At 42.6% G+C, this 17149-nt stretch overlaps 1 long non-coding RNA gene across 1 annotated transcript; it reads left to right on the forward strand.

Moving 5' to 3' along the window:
- Window positions 1-4845: 4845 nt before the first annotated feature.
- Window positions 4846-16664, forward strand: LOC146440057 (uncharacterized). The gene is made up of 3 exons (XR_014851342.1): window positions 4846-5400; window positions 6976-7168; window positions 16421-16664. It is a non-coding gene; the product is annotated as an uncharacterized LOC146440057 (long non-coding RNA).
- Window positions 16665-17149: the final 485 nt, after the last annotated feature.

Consider the following 17149-nt stretch of genomic DNA (forward strand, 5'->3'; position numbering starts at 1 on the left):
CAGGAAATGGAGCCAGCCACAATAGTTCTGGGAGACCTGTTCGTGGTCTCCCTCCCAAACCATAACCAACAGCAGCCAAGCGTGACTTCACTATTGTTTTTGAGGTAGCCCTGGTGAGTTTTTTACAAGGCTAGTGATAGGATTCCTTGGCATGCATCCTGGTCTCTGTTGCTTCTTTCATAGGAGGGGGACTGTTGGGTTTTCCCTGCTGTCTCCTGCTGCAGAAGTTGAACCCAGTTGCTAAAGCACACTGAAAGCACCCTGGAAACAGAATGTTTTTTCCCCTCTATATGGCTGTCGAAATTAGCCGGAGCCCTGAGCTACCCTACCAATGAGCTTGCATGTGCATTCCACAAAACCAGGACTTTGCACATGTGGAGCAGTTCATCACCACAAGCACATGAGTGTCCATGAAGGGAAGGATGGGATTTTTTTCTCAGTGGGAAGTGGGAAAAGCAGTGCAGAGAGACTGGCAGTGTGACCAAAACTGCGTGAAGAGCCTGTGTTGGAGTACAGCTTTGAAGGCACACATCCTTGGCTGAGTAACAGAGGACTGGCAACCCCTGTGCCTCTTGCTCTTCTCCTTCTTAATTCCTGGTTAGGATGGAGCCTGTGGCAGCCTGAACGTGGCTGTCTGTCTTGTGGAGATCCTCCTCTAGCTGCAAACTGGAGTGGGACCTTCATAATTCGCAATGGTGATGACTTTTGCAGACTTCACTGGCTAGTTTTGGTCAGTCTTAGAGGTCTGTTGTTACTCTATCACCTTGAACTGGTGACTGACTTTGAATGAGAGGGAGCAGTTTATATCCACTTACCCACTGACACACAGAGCAATAAAGCCATAAAGCTTTAAAAAGAAAGGAAGCCAAGTTTCTCCTGTATCTCTGTAGGTACTGCAAATCCTTCCGTGGCTGTAGAGTTTATCTTGTCTCCTCTGTTGATAACATGCATGTGCTGATGCCATCCACCCCAACCAGGCTGCTTTCCAATTCCTGTTTATTTGATTTGCTTTATAAAGTAATGTGTCAATTTGAAAATCATTAGGTATTCCTACTAGGAGTCAAAGACCACATTCAGAGTGGATTACATGCATGTTTCTTAAAAGTGTTAATGTGCTAATCTGCTGGTTACTTGATCCAGGCAAAATGCCATGATATTCCACATGAGCAAAATACCACGGTTCTTGGAGATTTCATATAAATATTACCCACTGTGTTTCCACATTTGAAGTGTTACACTTGTCTATTAAAATCAACAAGCTGGAACTAGTATCTGGAAATAAGTGATATTACTATTTTATTTATGAACTTCAGATTCAGATTCTTTTTAATAAAATATCTTACAAATAAGGAACAGAGCATGAATCTTGCTGTTATTTCATGTATTCTGTGTAAATATTTCAGCTATGCCTTGCAGCAATAAAAGCATATTATATACACTCCACATTACCATTGTGACCAATAATGTTTGACTCACTGTACTGTATTTAGTCCAAAACCAAAACAGAGTCAGGGCAACACCATGGCTGTTTTAACAGTATGCTGCAAGTAAGGCATGCAATGAATAAGGCCTCACACTAAATAAGAGCTTGTTCATTATGAAGTTGCTTGGATTATAGAGTACTCCTGACTCTGTTAAAGAGGAAAAATTCCTTATTTGTGCTCTGGAACAGGGGTGGGATGAGGCCACACAAACAGTAGCTAGCCTGTGCTTTTGCAATTCACAGCATGGTCCCTGCTGTTTCTTGCAAAGCAAATGCGTGAATGGGAGAATACACTGACTTTTGGTACTGAGGGACCCTGCCAGTGTGTCTGCAGGTATTACCCAGACATGTCCAGAACTCTTTCCACTAGGGAACTTGGGTCACTTCTGCTTCTTTTGTTTTATGCTTAAGTTGAATTATTCCTCAAAGAGTTTGTCACTATAAGGAGCAAAGCCCATTACTGTGTCAGGATTTGGCTCTCATTGACTACCTCTGCTTATGAAAGGGAGCATGAGGGTGCAGGAGGTTCCAGCACTGACTGTGCAGTGTCTGACTGAGACCTTCCCTCCTATGAATATGGTGCCAATAGGGATCATTTTTTTTCTTTCTTCTGTTTGCTGTCATGCCATCTAGCTCAAGGTAAAAAAGACCTGTATATTTTCCAGCTCAACCTCAGATGGGCTTTTTTGGTGGAATTTGGCTTCTTTTTTTTTTAGCAAAGTTTCAGTGGGGCTGAATGCAGATGTAGACACACTAGTACTTCTGGGCCTTACAATCAGGGGCATGAAATTTATGTTGGTTAGAACTAGTGGGGGAAAAGTGTGTAGTTACTGATCTCATAATAAACTTGTAAGCTAACACAAGTTTAGCTATCTTTTCCTCCTTTTAATCTTTTTCAGAATCTTATTTTTAATTTTTATTAAAATGCCAGAGGAAAAAATATTTCTAGTTGATTTAAACTCCCTTCAAATATTTTTTCAGATCAATTCCAACTTGGTCTTCTCCCATCCGTTTAGACCATTGAACTGAAAAACCTCACATTTTCTCAGTGCTACTTCACTGACTACTATTATACACATACCCATCATTTAAGGCTTAAGTAGAAGTTGACTTATATGCATTCCTCGGGTATAGATTTCACTCTGTATGGCTGCCAGACACTTACATTCTTCTTATCAAGGGTATCACATGAGCCATAGGGAGACAATAGCCCATATATCTTTGTATTCAGTGATAGGGGCCTGGGCCTGCCCATCTGCCAGCTCTTGATGTAAGCCCTGCTACAGCTGAACTTTAACAAGTGTCTTTTATTCAGAGCTTATTCAGAGTGGACATGGGATAAGAGTTAGGCTAGAAAACCACCTTTGGTTTAGAGACAGATGTACAGCTAATGATGTCACAGCTGGTAAGACAACAGGCTTAGGGGGTTGATAATGGCATACAGAGCCCATTCTTTCGGATCGTATTTTGCTCAAGATGCCAGTATGTACAGTAGAAAATTACCATCTGAGATACATTTGTGACATCTGGTAAAGGTGATGCAATCTTATCTCCTTTCCGAGCATGTCACGGGTCTGCAGTTTGACCAACATTGCTAGCCCTGCTGTTGGCCTCGACAGCCATGGTGAAAACACTCAGCCCTTGGGCCCCTTGGCACATGCTCCTCTGCCTGTCTGCTCTATCCAATGGCCCAGGTTCATGTTCTCTGCAGCCACTTTAAGGTCTTGGCTTTGGTACCTAAGTAATAAGCCTGGTAGGAGGCTTGCCTGCTAAAGGCACGATCTGTTAGAGGGCAACTCAGCCCATGAAAGGAAGGGGTGTGCTGGTCTGTCTGCAGGGATTATGGGAGGAGCATTTGGTGTCACACTCCATGCCAAGGGATCTCATGCAAATGTCTCAAATTAGGTGAGGTGAATCCAGACAATTGTCTTTATGGCTTTAGAGTCAGGAGTTTTTCATGCACACTGATTTTATTAAAAGACACCGGGACACAGGTAAAACCAGGCTGCAAAGTCAGAAACAGAAGGCGATTTTATAACCCATTTTAATATCACAAGAAGCTCTTATGCATGGAAGATTGTATGCTCCAGTAAGAGCAACCCATATTTTCTTGATATTCTCCCTTTGTTCAGTTCTCTATGAACCCAACTGTTCTTTGGACACAAAATGGAAAAAGCTCTCCAAGCTCTGACTTAGATGGTGTTAGAACTTCAGCTCTCTAGAGTAAAAAAAAAATTAAATAGCCACACACAGACTAAAATGGTAACACAGCAAATCAGCCAAAGCTCGTCAGCATGTAACCAAGGCTGCATTGTTCTTCCCTTCCACCCTGCCAATAATTTTTGAGTCTAAGGATATTCTGCTATAATTCATTTCCTGTGCTTAAGAAATTCTGTCCAGGATGCCAGAATATCTAAATCTGGTAATTACTTCCACTGTCCCACTTGGCTCAGCTCAATGCTATCTGTTTAAGCTCCCAATTAAATCTCGTAGCATAGAAGTAATGCTACATTGGTTTAGAACATCACTAAAGTCAAGGTTAGCAGAAGACAGCTTTGCAGATTCCCTTGGAATGATGATGTCAAGGCAGCAGCCTTGCTCAAAGCCTATCACTGACTTGTAGAAACATTTGTCAAGGTTGTTGTTAGTTAATATTTTTTTCTGGACATCTGAGATTTGGATTGGTTTTCCAATGCTGTTTTAGTAAAGCGGTAGAGAGAAATAAATATTTAAAGGTTTTCTAGCCTGTATGAGAGGGTCTCTGAGTTATAAGAAATCTGTTTCAATCCTGCTGAGATGAAACAATCAAGTTTTCACACAGATATTACTCCTTAAAAATGCCCTCCCCCTACAGCTATTCAATATTTGGTTTCAATTCGTAGGCCTCTTAAATTGAGTTAGCAATACAGCATAATCCTGGAGCTATCCTGTCTCTAATCCTATAACAATACATTTTGTCATTTCAAAAAATGGTCTCTCTTTCTTTTTCCTTTTTTTTTTTTTGTTTGTCCCAAAGGCAAAGTCATGTCATGCTCCAGGAATGTGTCTATTGCAGCCAAAAGAGGAAATCCAACTAATCAAAATGTTATCAGCAATTAACAAAATAGTTTAATGATTATTTTCAGCATTTCAGCACAAAAAGAAAATAAAACACCAGGTCCAACTAAGTTTATTTAGCTGCACTAGTCTCTGGTATTCTGCCAATATTCTTTATAACAGAGATTTAGAAGTTAATAGTATTGGAGATTAGAAATTGGTGTCAGTTACAGAACTGTGCAAAGTGATTTCTTTGCATTAAGACATAACAGCTGAAATGAATAAAATACATTTCATTCTTACTCTTTTCATTTAGCTGTAATTGCAGTTCTGGCATGCTGGCCAAGTCTCTTTGTCCTGGCAGGATGGCCCCATTCCCCATTCAAAGAATACCAGGAAAAAAATTTAAAAAAGGAATGGATATCATAATTTATGCTGAAAAAAGCCCCAACTCAACAAACCCACCAAGTCCCTTTACTTCCTTTACATGTAGCACAGAAAACCCTGCTTGAAAAGCAAACAACCAAAAGGAGACTCTTGGCCTGCTGAGCGCAAGAGCTGAACCTGCTCCTGGCAGCCTTGCAGCTGGTGAAGGCTGTTGTCTGCAGTCTGGCCTCGAGTGGCCACATTACACCCTCAGGGCTGGAGCTCTTGCCTGCCAAAACCATTGCTGCCGTCCTGAGATGCTTTGGCAGTACCAGGTCTGGTCCCTGACCTTCCCTGCATAAGCCTGGAGTGGAATGTCCCCTGCCTGCCAGCAGTGACAGCCGAATGGGCCTGCTCCTCCGGCTGGGTCTGGAGAAAGCGATGCCAGCCACTGCCCAGTGTGAGGGAAAGGTTCACAGCCACTTGCGAAGAGGGAGGCATAAAGATCTTCATAGGTATGTTTTCATGCTCCTCCATAGCAATTCACAGCTATAGCTAAAAATAATACATAGCAACCTTTAAAGTTGCCCACAAGCTCTTAATTAAAGTTGCTGGGGGATGGGAAGGGGGTGGAATCACAGAAAACCCATTGATTAGGTTCAATAGGGCCTTGTTTTTAAAAATGGAATTTGGCGCCCCAGAGTAACCCTTTAAACGGATCTTTGTCAAATACCTTGGTGATTCAGCATGTGCCATTCCACATTGAGCATTTATTACAAACTCAATAACATAAGTAATTTTCATGGACTGAGCATGTCCACATGTGTGTGTGCATGCATGCTTGTAAGGGATTATAGTTTTCCAACTACTAATTTCCCTGCAAATTAAAATGTTAATATTTGACATGCACTTGAAAGCCTCTCAACAACAAACAAAAGTTAAGCTGAGTTGTTAGCACACAGAGAAAGTACAGAAAACTTGCCAACATCACTGATTTCAGTTTTATATAACCAATAGCTTATAAACACTTAATTGGAATCTGTGCAAAAATGTGTTTCTAGGCTGAAACCACCTGCCATGTCAGGTTTCAAATAAATGCCACCTGCTGAGGATCAGCCTTTGACAAACATGTGGGCAAATCAGTTCTTAGGCCGGCAAAGTGCCACCCAACAGCAGAGTGAGTCTCGTCTCGCTGAGGAGCGCAGGGCTTGGATCGCAGATGAAAAGAACCCTGTGCTGTAGCAGATGCAGCTGTGGTCTAGATAGGAGTGTTTTTAGTGGCTGTTTAACAAGGGCTGTCTCTTGTCAGGAAAGCAATCATTAGCCATCCTTATTTACTAGTAATACCAGGCAGGGCAAGACAGAAAATTTATTTTTATTTAGGAAAAATAATAACAGTAATGTGGCTTTAGTGATTTCTTAATGGGCAAGTAAAAGCATGCTTTATATAAGTGGTTTTATGAACAGCTTGATTTAAATGCCAATCTTCAGGTAAGACCCTGTGGCTCAAAACCACAAAAGCTGTGGGAAGGCCTGTTGTGTACAAGAGCAACTTTACAGAGATGTGCATGCATGGACCACTAGCAAGGGTCAGATTCTGCATGCTCCAGTTGGCTTTCTGGCCACAGGCAGAACCATCCTGGCAAGATGTGAGAGGCCCTTTAGAGAGTAAAGAGGATTCTTTGGAGAATGTCCTTGCAGGATTTGCTTGGGAGCATATCTTGCACCAGGATGGACCTGTATGAGGAGAATCATCATCATTCCCTGCCATTTCCTAAGTAAGATCCTTAACAGTGTCACCAGAAAGTCATGTTACATGGCCCTTTGTTTCTTGGAGGTGTTTGGAATACTGTGATTACTGACTAGATCCTTTTTTTTTACCACCTAGGCCCTGCTTTTTACCAACTATCAATGCTTTATCTTTCCATTATTCGGTAGATTAACAAACACTGCTTTTTTACAATGCTGTACATAGCTTTTCTGGGAAATTTATGAGCAAACTTTGGAGCTGAGTATGATTTTCAGCAATGATGAAGCTACAGTGTGAGTAAACATGAATAAAGCAGTATTTGATTTACAAACCTGTTTAGACAGAAGAGACGCTCCTCAGCTGCACTGCAGGACAATGCAGCCCTTGGCTGCGCTGAGCCACGCGGGACCCCGTGCAGAAAGCTTTTTTGTTTCTTGCCAAAGAAAACCTTTGCCTGCTCTGAGACAGGCTGCAGCCTGGGCTCCTCAGAGATCAAGTCACTGCTAGTGCTGGGAAGTGAGCAGCAGCAGAAGGTGGGAACGTGGTAAAGGGTTTTGTGGAGGGTTTGCTGTTCACGGCCTGAAGAAATGCTGATTCTGTTGTAGCACCAGGGCCAAAGGAAAGTGGCTGGGACCCCTGGCCAGACTAATCTGCACCTTGAGAAAAGCATCAGTCATAAGCCTGACTGGCATACATGAAATCTTGGACTATAGGTCTACATGAGAGCACTTTGCTCAGACCAGCACTGCAGCAAAATCAAATGTTACCCTCCTAACACGATTCCCACAAATCTCTAAGTGGTTGTTTGTCACATCCTTAGTTCCCATGAGTGTCTGGGACTGACGGAGGCACAGCTGCAGCACAGGGTGGGGAAAATTTTCCATGCGGGTCAAGGGAAGGAATAGCATCTAAGCAGGGCAGGGAGGAAGGTGGGGATGTGGCAGATGGGACATAGGATGGCATAGAAGCTCATCCCCTACTCAAACAAGAGTCAAAGTAACCTTCAGGATGCTCCCCTGACATCTGCTTAAGTACTGGATGAAACTTCTCAGGAGACAGTCTCTGTCTCCTTTGACAGAGAAATGAAAATAGCTTTAACATTAGCTATTTTATCCCATTTAAGTCTCCTGCTACACTAGTACAAGCTTTACTTAATTACATGGGAATATTATAAAAACACTGATTTCACTGTCTGAAAAAAGAGGTGTTTTTCTTCTTGGTATGAAATACCATGAAATTTAAACTATTTCAGTTTTGTTCCGATTTGTAATGGAAACAATCTTGAACTTGTTAAAATATGTCCAGAAATGGTAATTCCATTTTATTTTTGACCAGCTGTATTGCCAATGCTTGCTATTTTCCTGGAAATGCCCAAAATATTTGCTGTATTTTTGCTAAATTCCTGCATATCTATTTTTTCCAGAACAAAATTTTGTATCTTAAATGGGTGTGGGGAAGAAATGAAAAATATGTCCCAGCCCTGTGAGTCCAAATCAAGAAAATTAGGAAACCCTACTTTTACTTGCATTTTAATAGTAATTTCTGACACAGCCTTTTGGTTTTGCAAGGCTTGTTGCCTTGTTTTTCAACATGTGATAGCTTTCTGGTGTCCTAGACAGCAGCAGTCAGAGGGAAGTCACAGAGTTTGCTCCACAAAACCACCTTTCCCACAGGAGCAAAGGTGTTATTAGTGAGCTTGTGGAAGTACAAGGAGGCTGACAGTTGTGTGGATGTTTTGCATTAAGAAAGCTCAGAATCTTGAGTACTATCTGCTCAGACCTTCCTGCATTGTATTCCAGCTATCAAAGCACCATTGTGTTTTCTGGATTTTGCTCCAGTGATGTCAGCATCCTGATGGTTTTTAGGTCAATCTCTGAGTTGATGCACAGCCACCAAAGTTCTCAAGACGTGCTGCATTTCCTACTCCCGTGGCATGTGACACACACAAACTAGACCCAAAATGTAAGGGAAGAAAGAGGCTCAGGGTGCTTTTCCCAGTATCAGGGGTGAGCAGGACTATCAGTGGGGGTTTGGAGCCGCACCAGATAGCTGGGTGTGTGGAACGCCAGGAGGAAGGGGTGAGACAAGAGAAGGGCTTGACTGTAGTCTCCCATCTGGAGGTGAGTGGGAATGGAGATGGGAGAGGGGCTGGGACAGGCTGGCAGTGTGCAGACACCCAGGCTGCAGCAGAGACCTTGACTTCTCCATTAAAGGCTTGGGAGAAGAAGGGAAGGAATCACCTATCCTGTGTAAATCTATTCTGTTGCTGAGGGACACCTCAGGATTTTGGCATGAAAGGTAAACCCCCTGGTCCCCAAGATGCTGAGGGGCTCAGTTGAGGCAAGAAGAGAGACTGAGGGGTGAGTGGATCTCACAGACCTCCTCTTCCTTGCCTTCTATCTCTCTTGTGTAATGTGGCAAGGTGGCATCCAAGTAATTGTGCCAGGGACTCTTTTTTAATACTGCTGGTTTGCTATATAAATTAAGGACTGAGTCCATAAGGCTATTCAGACATTATGGCCAGTCTTATGGTAAGAGACCTGGCTTTCACTCAAGAAAGTGGAATAACTCTGCTTGAAAAACCCTTTATGGTTGGAGCTTCACACAGCGTAAACTCGGGATTAGACATTACAGGCAGTGCAAATGCATGGACTTGCAATGTGTCTGCTCGGGTCCCAGCTAATCCCAACAGGTGCCATGCAGACATACTGCACATTAAAGATTTGTCGTGGGGATGAGGGTAAAGAGAGCAAGGGGCTGGGAGAAAAAGGACATTTCAAAAGTGATTTTCCTCCTCACAGAAGTGTTGCACTTGCAAACAAATTTCACTCCTACACAAGATCCACATTCACTAATTTTATTTTTGATCATATACCATTTGGAGGAGAGTCTCAAATATACCGATCCAGCATTGTTTGATTTAAAGAAATTAATAAAAACAACTCCAAGCAGCTGGTTGAAACAATTATGCTTTTCACAGAAAGCCTTGCAGACTGCACAGAAAGTTATGAAAATAATCCTTTCAATTAGTGTGTGGTCAGTGCACCTGCAAAGGAGACTTGTCCAAGTAAAAGTATCAACTAGTGTCAATGAGAACAATTCATGAATTCATCATGAGGGCCTTTTTCTATTACCACATTTACACAGATGTGAATCCCTGGAGTGCAGACACCAGAAGGGTAACCCTACTGTAATCCAAAGAGCATGAGAAACATGAGCTCAGATCAGGAAAGCTATTAATTTTTGTGTATATTTGACTTCAGCATCTTTTCCCCTCTTGCACACACTGCATTTAATAATCATATCTATGTACCTTCCCTGCACTTCTCAGCTCTCTAGTAAGGAATAACATATTATTCCTGGTGAAAAATGACATCAACTAGAGGACTCTAGAAGACCAAAGGGATTTACAGCTCTGTAATTTTATCACCTGTACAATAGTTGTAAATGAGTTCATCAAGCTGGTAGAATAAAACTCATATTATAGTGCAGTTTTAACCCACTGGTGCTGGGTGCATGCACCATTATTATATATTGCCTAAAGGGTCACCACAGCAGAGTGACATTAGGGGGGAACAACTGAATAATTTGGAGAAAAGTGTTGGAAGAATGGGAAGTCCTGACGCAAAGATTGCTGAGATGAAAGTGGAAGTTGCATGAAGTGTATAACTTTGTTTTCTTTGTCTTGATCTTCTACAATTTTCTTTTGTAATTATGTAATAAACTCACATTTCTGTAATAACAGAAGCTTGCACCAAATGATAAGAACTCTATACATTTGATCTATAAAATGGAGAAAGGCAACAAGTTTTTAGGTCAACAAACATACAGTAAATTCCTGAAACAACATAAAACATAAAGAACAGAGGAGGAGAAGACTGATATTTATCAGCCACTTGTGGGTAGGGGACATTATTTTAATTAAAATATATATATTTTTTACTTCTTCTTTATCTGAGTATTATCTGCTAGTGTTTGCAGCATACAAAGTAAAGGCCAGCAGGGTGTATGTCAGAAAGCCAGGCCACAAAGGGATTGCTCTGATATCAAAGACCTCTGCACACTTTGAACATTTAGATAAACATTAGTTTATCCAAATTGCTTTAACAGTTTTTCCCAACAAAAAGCAAAATAAAAAAGTGGTGTGACTTTGTAAAAACTGCCATTCTTTAGATTTGGCTACTATTAGCACATATTAGAACATTTTCCTTTTGATTTTTAATGAATAACTAAGAAAAATGCCTATTGGTATATTATACAGTACATGCTTGCTCATGGCTTCTTCTTGTATTCCATGCAAACAAAAGGCAAATAGAGGTATTTATTTGTAATGTATTCTCTGTTGTATGATGAGACCAGTGAGAAAGCCCCATGCAGTTGTAACGCCCGTGATTGAGCTGTGCCCTGGGATTTGCTGCACTGTAAACACGGAGTCAGGGAAGGTCCAGAACTGTTGGATGTCAGTGACACCCCTGATATTGGAAAACTGACTCCATCTCCACCTCCAGGGAGGGGGTGGGATGCAGCAGGACCACATTGTCCATATCCTCGTGAGCAGTGTGAGTGCTAGCCAAGGTGGAGATAAAGGGAATATGTAAACCACAAGTAATGTTTGGAACAGTTAAATGGTATGTAGAGAGCACTGGTAACAAGGTGGTGAACAAGTCTCTCCTTCACTACTCCAGGAAAGTTAATGTGTCTCCTTCAGCATGGAGAAGACTCTGCCTGCTGGTGCCTTCTGCTCAAACCAGGAAAATGAAATATTAAAGTTTTTTCTTGATTGATCTGAGAGAGTGTTTTGCTTTCAGTCAGTAGAATTCAGGAGTGTTAATGAGAGCAGGGTTTGGTCCAGAGGTTTTATTTCCCTACTTGTCTTTTGCTGGAAAAGAGGCCCAGTTTCACAGTGCTTTGTCCCTGGAGAAGTCATTTGCACCTGTGCAGCATGTAGGCAGCCCTGCCAAATCTCAAGGAGAGGTGTTTGCAATGCCAAACGGGCCTTGTTGATTTCTTCTTTAGCGATCACATCTTAGCACATTTTTCCTTCCTCCCTTCTCTATGATGTGCCTATTCAGCTCATCTGAAAGGGGTGCTTTGCAGCATTTGAAAGCAGTTTTGCACTGCCGCAGATGCACACAGTTCTGCAAGGGCCAAAAGCAGAGCTCATCAGCGGAGCCAAAGCACAGCATTCGCTTCCAATGCACGCTGGCAAGTAATTTCTCATGGATTTCAACAAAAGATGGGATTTAACCCATCATCCTCCCTCCCCAGGATTGCCATTAAGGCTCAGGCCATGGGGGAAATGGTGAGTGCTTCCAGACTGTTAATCACTGTGTGTTTACAGTCTTGGAAACCAGAATTAAAGATCCTTGGAAATCCAAACCTGAACATTGCTAGGCCTGATTCAGTATTGTTTTGTCCCCAGAGCAGAAACCTGCCGTGGTGCTTTGGCAGGGCTTTGCAGCCGTGCTGCGCAGGTGCAAATGGCTGCTCTGCTGGGGAGCATCCTGAGCATCCAAACCCTCTGTACCCTGGCCAAGGTGAGCACCATTGCAGCCGCTGGAGATGCGAGCTGGAAGAGCTGCTCCATATGTGACCTCCTTTCATCACCCTTTCATGGCCATCTCGGGAAGCCGACTGCTGCGCTGAGATAGCTTTACACTTTTTCTTTACAGCTGGTTGGAAGGGTTGGAGGTTTATTTATTTATTTATTTTTAATGAAATAAAGAACCATTGAAATCTACAGTTTTCATAGGAGAAGTGACAAAACAGACTTTAAAGTATATCATTGCAATTCTCCAAGTATTTTATTTCAACATTGAAAGAAACACCAGCTGGTTGTATTGTTTGACATCTAGATTATTTTCAAAATTAAAATTTGGTACAGGTATTTTTTGGTATGGCAATAGTTTGAAGATACTGAAATCTGTAAATGACTCATGACAACCAAGACAGTCTGGTTGAGGGTAAAGCTGGCACCTCCTAGCCATAGGCCCTTCTGACTGTCCACAGAACTGCATTCCTACAGAGAAAACATCCCTTACTTCTGAAAAGTCCTGGGGAAAAAACAACATCCATTTTCTTAGTTTGATTCTACAGAATTAGTCCTTTTGTTTTATTTGTATAACTGGATTCTGTAAATATTCAATACAGCAACTTGCCAGAAATAAAAATTCAAGTCATTCTGATGCCTCAATGGGATACTATCTCTCCTCAAGACTGTCATTGGAATTTTTATTTTTGAAAAGAATCAGATCCAGAAAAAATAAAATGTGCTCTACTGTACATGCTGAGGAGTGTGTATGTAATCCAGAAAGTACTACAGAGGCAGAAGTTTATAATTTTAGTGGCTGAATGGAAAGTTCTACTCATTTCAGGTAAAACTAAACTGAATTTGGCTTCTCAAACCAGAAAATGTCAAAATACAAAGTCTGACCTTTCCCAAATGATTTCCCCTGTTTTCCTTCCACCACCTAGAAGTCAAAGCTGGATTTGATCTTACCTCACGTGTAGTTTCTAGACACCTGAAATGGTACTGTTTGATGATTACTGTGAATCCTGCCCAGCTCCAGACGAACTACAGCTGGTCCATGGCAAAGCACAGGAGATGGGAGAAAGAAGGATGTGTCCCTCCCTCGCCACCAGGCACAGGACAGCAGCCTGGCTGTCAGCATCACCACCTGCAGCTGCCACACAGCTGTGTCTCATCCCCAGATGGACTGGAGCGAGGGTGCACCTCCTCCTCCTCCCTGCCAGCATCCCTCTCCACTGGGTGGGCACAGGGAGCTCGGTTCACTTTCTGCCACAACAGAGGCAGGAGGCTGGAGCAAGCCCCTGCTTTGGGAAGGGGCCACAGGTCAGGTCCTACAGCTGCTGTAAATAGTTGCAGCACTATTTAATTCAATGCAGCCTTTATTTACATCAGCTGACCTGGCCCCACTTCTCCTGTTTTCCTGTGCTTGTTTCCTTTAAGATATATATTTTATAGCCTTGTAAAACACCACTGTATATTCCTGTATAAACTAGTAAAGATATAAGCACAATGTGATTCTGCGGTTGTTATTACAGCAGTGCCTGAAAAGGGACCCCAGTGTGCCAAGCTCTGTGTGGCTCTCTGAGTGACAGGGAGTTCATGTCCAAAATAGGCAGGGCAAGCAGCAGGGGAAGAGAGGAGGGAATGGAACAAGAGAGGTTGGCCCAGCCAGGAGAGAAGCAAGGCAGCAGGAGCCAGGGGCCAAAAGGAATGAAAGTGACATGAAGAGCTGTAAGCCAGAGGGGGAGATGGGCTTTGGAGCAAACAGCAACGAAAGGCTGAATATGGCCAGCAAAAACTGTGCAAAATACTCTGGCATCTGACTCAGCTGCTCCTGCAGCTGTTCTGCCTGTGCTTGCCTTTGCTGGGCTTCTTCCTGCCTTTCTCTTTCCAAGGCAGGGAGTGCTGGGAATGGGGGATTACATGGTGAGAGGAACATGGCAAGAGCACACACAGAAGTATGAAGGACATCTCCCTGAAAATCTCTGTGTCCAGCCACTGAAGGGAGGAAGATGGCTCTTTAGAGCCCCAAATTCCCTCCTTCTCTGCCCTCTTAACCCCCTTTTAATGCTGCTTGGGGGTCCCCAGCTGCCTAAGCAAAGTACTAGAAATAAATCCTGGCAGAGGCACTGGTTCCTGTGGGCAGTTTGACCCATCTGCCCTCCTGAGGGAAACCTTCCTTGTAACCGGAAGAAAAAGAGAATATGCAGCAAAACGTTCAATCTGCCTCAGTGCCCCCAAGTGTTCAGAAAGAAGGACTTCAGCTGGGCAAGCTGGGCAGGATATGCAAGAGAGCAAGAGGTGATTTTTTTTTACCATGTTATGACTGTGGTGCAGTCATGGGCACCACACTGTGGGAATGCCTGCTGCTTTGACCCCCGATGCCTGATGGGTTCTCCACAAATACACCTGCTCACAGTCTGACATAGGTGAGTTTTCTGTGCCCTCTCTGGAGGAGAGGACTATCATTGGAAAAGGCTATGGCAAATGATGAAGGGCTCAGGCTCTCTTCTGTGGGCAGCAATGTTCACCAAGTTTCTTTTCTCAGATTATCTGGAGTCCAGACTACACCTTGAGCACAGAGTTTCATCACCATATGTGACCAAAACACAGCTGTGTCAAGTCCTAGGACACTTCCTTCAAAAGAGAGGGAAAACAGAGGAAAGGTGTTGCAGCAGGACCAACTCAATAAGATCATAAATGACAGATGTGAAGGAATTTCAGAAATAAACATATACTGAATGCAGAGAAAATATTTTGAAATAATGATTGCTTATGAATAAGGGAAGGTTAAAGGCTGTGGCTGGAAAGAAAACATCTAAGATGAAAGTGAATGATGCAAATAAAAGGAAAACGAGAAGAAAATCAGTTCTCGTATACAGAAGACTTCTAGTTGCTGGGTGAATCAGTGATTACTCCAATCACTCTGCCTAGAGTTGCAGGTTTGAATTTGAGAAAGGTCAGGATTAATAGGGAAAGGACAAATCACAAGACAGACAGGAGGAACTGTGGTATAAAGAGAAAAGTTGTTTGTTTCTATTGGCAAAACACATTCAAGAGCCTCAGGGTGGGAGATTTCTGCATGAACAAATACAGAATATTGTGCTTCTGCACCACTCGCTCTCAGAGCAATCCAAAAGCCCATCAGTTTTGGCCATGTAGCAGCCATGGCATAGCACTGTACAGGCTTGAGTTGATTATATACATATTCTGAACAGGAATTTTTCAGGCTCTGGGCCATACTAATGTGACTGCCTGTCTTGCAGAGGAGAACTGAGGTAGTGCCTGAACACAGTGCAAGCAGCTCTGCCTAGGCCTGGGTATGTCAGTGTTCTGAGAGATTGGATGTAAAATCATTCTCACTGGAGCATCTGCTGTTGACTTTAAAGAAATGCCTGTTTCTTCTTTGTTCAGACACATTTCACTACTGGCTTGCATAATGAAGAGCAAGGAGAGATTTTACTTGTTCTATCAGAAAAATACTGGTTTGTCTAACCCCTTTTTTCAAGAAGCAGCAGCTCTGAGCAAGTTTTGATGATGAAAGGCTTCTCAGGTCTACAAGGGAATTTCTGATCAAAAACACATCAGATTCGCAGATCTCCAGGGCTGGTGGAATGTGGGAGGCTCATTCCAACCCAGCAACTGCCTTTTCTGGACTCCTTCAGTTTGGAGCTGGTTTGCTGTGCACAAACATACATTCCTTGGCACAGAAACCTTCATCCTGTCTTCCGGCACCCTTCAGGAGTGCAGCCTTTATGCTCTCTGCTTGCTGCCAGACTTTCCCTTACAGCCTTTCTTCTTGGCAAAAGAGGAAAAGCAGAGTCAGGGGATAAGAGAAAAAGCAGAGCAAAGGCATATGAGTGGCAGGGCCTTCACTCCTCATCACAGGGGCTGAAGTGTTCACTTGGTGTGAGTCCTGCCTGGGACTCTGCAACAGCAGTGCTTGAAAGGACTACTACTTCATTATTCCCATTTTAATCTTTGACCATTTTAACAAATTTGCTTATTCCAGGCAACTATCTGTTTCATTTTTACTGCATGCTTTCAGGCTAAGTGTAGGAGGTCACAACAGGACAAGAACCAAGGCAATGAGCAGAGCATGATGCGCATGGAAAAGGATGATTTCAATTTATACCTTCTTCTGCTGGGATATACCTTATCAGGGTGGGAGCAAGGGATGTAGAATCAAAGACAGGTGGTTACATTTAGTGCAAGTAATTTACTAACCTCTTGAATTTTCTGTTTTTTTCCCCAGCATCTCAAGCATATTCCACCAGGGACTCCTATATGTTGTCAATCATCTAATGAATTTATTTGAATAAACACCTTATGTCAGCCTCAGAACCAAAAGGAAAGGGTCCCAGCTCAGGAGAATAAAGTGCAAAAAGTATGTAGAGGAGCTTTCAACAGTAGTAAAAATCAGCTCTCTTCAACAAAATTGTAAGGCTCCAATAATAGACCTTGATGACAAGCGGAATTAAATAAAACATGAGTGATGAAACCCTGTAATGTTTATGGTGAGGTAGTCCAGACAGATGATTATTAACTGTTACCCAAACAGTGTCTTGGCAGTAGATGTTCAGTAACCAGGATGGAGACTGCTAACCAGTTTAAATTACTGGTAAAGATCTGTTATAAGTTTCAAAGAATCCTTCTAACACAATGGAATAATAGCATGAAATCACTAATTGCGTGTGTGGGTGAATAGTGCCTGACATCATATTCAGAGGAGGGAAAGGGGTTATTTCCCATTTCATTCTGACTCGCTGTCATATCTATTCAGAGAAAATACCTAAGGAGTAGGGTTAGATCTCATGTTGTTTTTAGCTAAGCAGCCATGAACATACCATGTCACACCCTGCCTGAAAAAGAAATAAAATGGGAAGAAAATTATAATTTTTTGCTCCCTGACACACCTGGAAATAAAACATCAGTGATCCCTAGACATAACTCACTGAGTGATTCCAGCCTGACTGAGAGGCCC

Source organism: Lichenostomus cassidix, chromosome 3 (assembly GCF_008360975.1).
Source record: "Lichenostomus cassidix isolate B80296 chromosome 3, HeHo_3.0, whole genome shotgun sequence".
NCBI lineage: Eukaryota > Metazoa > Chordata > Aves > Passeriformes > Meliphagidae > Lichenostomus > Lichenostomus cassidix.